Source organism: Heterodontus francisci, chromosome 29 (assembly GCF_036365525.1).
Source record: "Heterodontus francisci isolate sHetFra1 chromosome 29, sHetFra1.hap1, whole genome shotgun sequence".
Taxonomy (NCBI): domain Eukaryota; kingdom Metazoa; phylum Chordata; class Chondrichthyes; order Heterodontiformes; family Heterodontidae; genus Heterodontus; species Heterodontus francisci.
Genome location: NC_090399.1, coordinates 42,690,333 through 42,696,667, shown reverse-complemented (window position 1 = coordinate 42,696,667; position 6,335 = coordinate 42,690,333).

Here is a 6,335-nt window from a genome sequence, read left to right as displayed (position 1 = left end):
TGTCCTGCTCTCTCTGCCCCCCTCCGTGTCCCGCTCTCTCTCCCCCTGTGTCCTGCTCTCTCTCCCCGTGTACCGCTCTCTCTCCCCCCGTGTCCTGCTCTCTCTCCCCCCCCGTGTCCCGCTCTCTCCCCCCCCGTGTCCCGCGCTCTCTCCCCCCCGTGTCCCGCTCTCTCCCCTCATGTCCCGCTCTCTCTCCCCCTGCGTCCTGCTCTCTCTCCCCCCGTGTCCTGCTCTCTCCCCCCACCACCGTGTCCCGCTCTCTCCCCTCTTGTCCCGCTCTCTCCCCCACCGTGTCCCGCTCTCTCTCCCCCTGTATCCCGCTCTCTCTCTCCCCGTGTCCCGCTCTCTCTCCCCCCGTGTCCTGCTCTCTCTGCCCCACTCCGTGTCCCGCTGTCTCTCTCCCCCCGTGTCCCCCTCTCTCTCTCCCCGTGTCCCACTCTCTCTCCCTCCGTGTCCTGCTCTCTCTCCTCCTGTGTCCTGCTCTCTCTCCCCCCATGTCCTGCTCTCTCTGCCCCTGTGTCCCACTCTCTCTGCCCCCGTTGTCCCACTCTCTCTCCCCCCTAGTCCTGCTCTCTCTCCCCCCGTGTCCCACTCTCTCTCCCCCTGTGTCTCGCTCTCTCTCCCCCCGTGTCCCACTCTCTCTCCTTCCGTGTCCTGCTCTCTCTCCTCCTGTGTCCTGCTCTCTCTCCCCCCGTGTCCTGCTCTCTCCCCCCACCACCGTGTCCCGCTCTCTCCCCTCTTGTCCCGCTCTCTCCCCCACCGTGTCCCGCTCTCTCTCCCCCTGTATCCCGCTCTCTCTCTCCCCGTGTCCCGCTCTCTCTCCCCCCGTGTCCTGCTCTCTCTGCCCCACTCCGTGTCCCGCTGTCTCTCTCCCCCCGTGTCCCGCTCTCTCTCTCCCCGTGTCCCACTCTCTCTCCCTCCGTGTCCTGCTCTCTCTCCTCCTGTGTCCTGCTCTCTCTGCCCCCGTGTCCCGCTCTCTCTCCCCCCATGTCCTGCTCTCTCTGCCCCCGTTGTCCCACTCTCTCTCCCCCCTAGTCCTGCTCTCTCTCCCCCCGTGTCCCACTCTCTCTCCCCCTGTGTCCCGCTCTCTCTCCCCCCGTGTCCCACTCTCTCTCCCTCCGTGTCCCACTCTCTCTCCCTCCGTGTCCTGCTCTCTCTGCCCCCGTGTCCAGCTCTCTCTCCCCCCATGTCCTGCTCTCTCTCCCCGTGTCCTGCTCTCTCTGCCCCCCTCCGTGTCCCGCTCTCTCTCCCCGTGTCCTGCTCTCCCTCCACCCCCCGTGTTCCGCTCTCTCTCCCCCCGTGTCCTGCTCCCTCTGCCCCACTCCGTGTCCCGCTTTTTCTCCCCGTGTCCTGCTCTCCCTCCACCCCCCGTGTCCGACTCTCTCTCTGCCCCTGTGTCCTGCTCTCTCACACCCGTGTCCCGCTCTCTCTGCCCCCATGTCCTGCTCTTTCTGCCCCCGTGTCCCACTCTCTCTCCCCCCTAGTCCTGCTCTCTCTCCCCCCGTGTCCCACTCTCTCTCCCCCTAGTCCTGCTCTCTCTCCCCCCTAGTCCTGCTCTCTCTCCCCCTGTGTCCCGCTCTCTCTCCCCCCGTGTCACACTCTCTCTCTCCCGTGTCCTGCTCTCTCTGCCCCCGTGTCCCGCTCTCTCTGCCCAACTCCGTGTTCCGCTCTCTCTCCTCCTGTGTCCTGCTCTCTCTCCACCCCCCGTGTCCCGCTCTCTCTCCCCCCATGTCCTGCTCTCTCTGCCCCCGTGTCCCGCTCTCTCTGCCCAACTCCGTGTTCCGCTCTCTCTCCTCCTGTGTCCTGCTCTCTCTCCACCCCCCGTGTCCCGCTCTCTCTCCCCCATTGTCCCACTCTCTCTCTTCCCCCTTTTTCCGCTCTCTCACCCCCCGTGTCCCGCTCTCTCTCCCCCCTAGTCCTGCTCTTTCTGCCCCCGTGTGCCACTCTCTCTCCCCCCTAGTCCTGCTCTCTCTCCCCCCGTGTCACACTCTCTCTCTCCCGTGTCCTGCTCTCTCTCCACCCCCCGTGTCCCGCTCTCTCTCCCCCATGTCCTGCTATCTCTCCCCCCGTGTCCCGCTCTCTCTCTCCCCCCGTGTCCCGCTCTCTCCCCCCCAGTGTCCCGCTCTCTCTCCCCCCATGTCCTGCTCTCTCTGCCCCCGTGTCCCGGTCTCTCCCCCCCGTGTCCCGCTCTCTCCCCCGCCAGTGTCCCGCTCTCTCTCCCCCCGTGTCCCGCTCTCTCTCCCCCGTGTCCCGCTCTCGCCCCCCCGTGTCCCGCTCTCTCTCCCCCCGTGTCCCGCTCTCTCTCCCCCCCGTGGCCCGCTCTTTCTCCCCCTGTGTCCTGCTCTCCCTCCACCCCCCGTGTCCGACTCTCTCTCTGCCCGTGTCCTGCTCTCTCACCCCCCGTGTCCCGCTCTCTCTCCCCCCATGTCCTGCTCTCTCTCCCCCCGTGTCCCACTCTCTCTGCCCCCGTGTCCCACTCTCTCTCCCCCCGAGTACTGCTCTCTCTCCCCCCGTGTCCCACTCTCTCTCCCCCCTAGTCCTGCTCTCTCTCCCCCCGTGTCCCACTCTCTCTCCCCCGTGTCCTGCTCTCTCTGCCCCTGTGTCCCGCTCTCTCTCCCCCTGTGTCCCGCTCTCTCTCCCCCCGTGTCCCACTCTCTCTCCTCCCGTGTCCTGCTCTCTCTGCCCCCCTCCATTTCCCGCTCTCCCCCCCACGTCCTGCTCTCTCCCCCCGTGTCCCGCTCTCTCTCTCCCCCGTGTCCCGCTCTCTCTCTCCCCGTGTCCCGCTCTCTCCCCCCCGTGTCCCGCTCTCTCTCTCCCGTTTCCCGCTCTCTCTCCCCCCCGTGTCCCGCTCTCTCCCCTCATGTCCCGCTCTCTCCCCCCGTGTCCCACTCTCTCTCCCCCCGTGTCCCGCTCTCTCTACCCCCGTGTCCCGCTCTCTCCCCTCATGTCCCGCTCTCTCCCCCCGTGTCCCACTCTCTCTGCCCCCGTGTCCCACTCTCTCTCCCCCCGAGTACTGCTCTCTCTCCCCCCCGTGTCCCACTCTCTCTCCCCCCTAGTCCTGCTCTCTCTCCCCCCGTGTCCCACTCTCTCTCCCCCGTGTCCTGCTCTCTCTGCCCCTGTGTCCCGCTCTCTCTCCCCCTGTGTCCCGCTCTCTCTCCCCCCGTGTCCCACTCTCTCTCCTCCCGTGTCCTGCTCTCTCTGCCCCCCTCCATTTCCCGCTCTCCCCCCCACGTCCTGCTCTCTCCCCCCGTGTCCCGCTCTCTCTCTCCCCCCGTGTCCCGCTCTCTCTCTCCCCCTGTGTCCCGCTCTCTCCCCCCCGTGTCCCGCTCTCTCTCCCCCCGTGTCCCGCTCTCTCTCTCCCGTTTCCCGCTCTCTCTCCCCCCCGTGTCCCGCTCTCTCCCCTCATGTCCCGCTCTCTCCCCCCGTGTCCCACTCTCTCTCCCCCCGTGTCCCGCTCTCTCTACCCCCGTGTCCCGCTCTCTCCCCTCATGTCCCGCTCTCTCCCCCCGTGTCCCACTCTCTCTCCCCCCGTGTCCCACTCTCTCCCCCCCACCCCGTGTCTCGCTCTCTCCCCTCATGTCCCGCTCTCTCCCCCCGTGTCCCACTCTCTCCCCCACCGTGTCCTGCTCTCTCTCCCTCTGTATCCCGCTTTCTCTCTCCCTGTGTCCCGCTCTCTCTCCCCCCATGTCCTGCTCTCTCTGCCCCCCCTCCGTGTCCCGCTCTCTCTCCCCCTGTGTCCTGCTCTCTCTCCCCCTGTGTCCTGCTCTCTCTCCCCCCGTGTCCTGCTCTCTCCCCCCCGACCCCGTGTCCCACTCTCTCCCCACGGTGTCCCGCTCTCTCTCCCCCTGTATCCCGCTCTCTCTCCCCGTGTCCCGCTCTCTCTCCCCCCGTATCCTGCTCCCCCTCCACCCCCCCGTGTCCCACTCTCTCTCTGCCCCCGTGTCCTGCTCCCTCTCCACCCCCCGTGTCCCACTCTCTCTCTCCCCGTGTCCTGCTCTCCCTCCACCCCGCGTGTTCCGCTCTCTCTCCCCCCGTATCCTGCTCCCCCTCCACCCCCCCGTGTCCCACTCTCTCTCTCCCCCCGTGTCCTGCTCCCCCTCCAACCCCCGTGTCCCACTCTCTCTCAGCCCCTGTGTCCTGCTCTCCCTCCACCCCCCATGTTCCGCTCTCTCTCTCCCCGTGTCCTGCTCCCCCTCCACCCCCCGTGTCCCACTCTGTCTCTCCCCCCGTGTCCTGCTCCCCCTCCACCCCCCGTGTCCTGCTCCCCCTCCACCCCCCGTGTCCCACTCTCTCTCAGCCCCTGTGTCCTGCTCTCCCTCCACCCCCCATGTTCCGCTCTCTCTCTCCGTGTCCTGCTCCCCCTCCACCCCCCGTGTCCCACTCTCTCTCAGCCCCTGTGTCCTGCTCCCCCTCCACCCCCCGTGTCCCACTCTCTCTCTGCCCCTGTGTCCTGCTCTCCCTCCATCCCCCATGTTCCGCTCTCTCTCTCCCCCCGTGTCCTGCTCCCCCTCCACCCCCCGTGTCCCACTCTCTCTCTCCCCCCGTGTCCTGCTCCCCCTCCACCCCCCGTGTCCCACTCTCTCTCAGCCCCTGTGTCCTGCTCCCCCTCCACCCCCCGTGTCCCACTCTCTCTCTGCCCCTGTGTCCTGCTCTCCCTCCATCCCCCATGTTCCGCTCTCTCTCTCCCCCCGTGTCCTGCTCCCCCTCCACCCCCCATGTCCCACTCTCTCTCTCCCCCCGTGTTCTGCTCCCCCTCCACCCCCCGTGTCCCACTCTCTCTCAGCCCCTGTGTCCTGCTCCTCCTCCACCCCCCGTGTCCCACTCTCTCTCAGCCCCTGTGTCCTGCTCCCCCTCCACCCCCCGTGTCCCACTCTCTCTCAGCCCCTGTGTCCTGCTCCCCCTCCACCCCCCGTGTCCCACTCTCTCTCTCCCCCCGTGTCCTGCTCCCCCTCCACCCCCCGTGTCCCACTCTCTCTCAGCCCCTGTGTCCTGCTCCCCCTCCACCCCCCGTGTCCCACTCTCTCTCTCCCCCCGTGTCCTGCTCTCCCTCCATCCCCCATGTTCCGCTCTCTCTCTCCCCCCGTGTCCTGCTCTCTCTCTCTCCCCATCTCCCACGCTTGCTCTCCCCACCACCACCACCTGCTCTTTCTCTTGCTCTGTCTCTCTGTCCCCCATCACTGTCTTCAATCTGTATCCTGCTCCAAGTAGAGAGAGCTGTTTAACAAAGTAATTCATGTCAACGCTACTTCATCGGACACGTCATCAGGATGCGCCGTGGTGCGCACATGCGCAGACGGTCTCATGCCCCCTGCGCATGCGCAGATGACGTCATCGCGTTATTTCGTCTTCCTCGCCGACGCGCCAGTTTGGCCTCTGCGCATGCGTCAAAGCTTCGGCGCGACTTTTTGAAAGTGGAAGGAGGGGAGGTTCCGTCGGGCATTTTCTCGCATTTTCTCTGAATTATTTATTTGTTTTGGAGACTTGCTTCATTTTTATTTGACACAGGAGATTGTTCCAAGGTAAGTTGCTCTGCCTTTGTAAGTTGCTCTGAAAACATTTCCATTGTCTGGGCCACCGCATGTTCTCCAGTCCCTGTTGTGAGTTGCTCTGAAAACATTTCCATTGTCTGGGCCACCGCATGTTCTCCAGTCCCTGTTGTGAGTTGCTCTGAAAACATTTCCATTGTCTGGGCCACCGCATGTTCTCCAGTCCCTGTTGTGAGTTGCTCTGAAAACATTTCCATTGTCTGGGCCACCGCATGTTCTCCAGTCCCTGTTGTAAGTTACTCTGAAAACATTTCCATTGTCTGGGCCACCGCATGTTCTCCAGTCCCTGTTGTGAGTTGCTCTGAAAACATTTCCATTGTCTGGGCCACCGCATGTAGCAGGATGAAGGCACAGTGACTGTGATTTCTGGAGCCAAACAGTACACACTGCAGATACATGATGGCCAGGCTACCTGCAGCTGCATCTTCTCCATTCAGACTTTGTTGCCCTGCAAACATGCTGTTGTTGTGCAGAGGCATCTGGGTCTGCCTTTGGACAGGCTCGCCCCCAATTGTCGCTGGCGTGCATCTCAGACACCAACGACGACAGGCATGGCTGCTGCCATTGTGATTACAGAGGAACATATTGTACCCAGCTACAACAGGCCATTCTGCAGAGTGGAACGGCAGCATTCATGAGGAGACTGGACTGGCTGCGGCAACAGACGCTCCGCTGGCAGCAAGGACTGGCTGATGAGATGGAGCCATTTACTATGCCCAACAATTTGCCCGGAAGCACCTTCGGATTGAGGTGCCGCGCGCTGGACATCAGTCACGTGTCACAAACCCT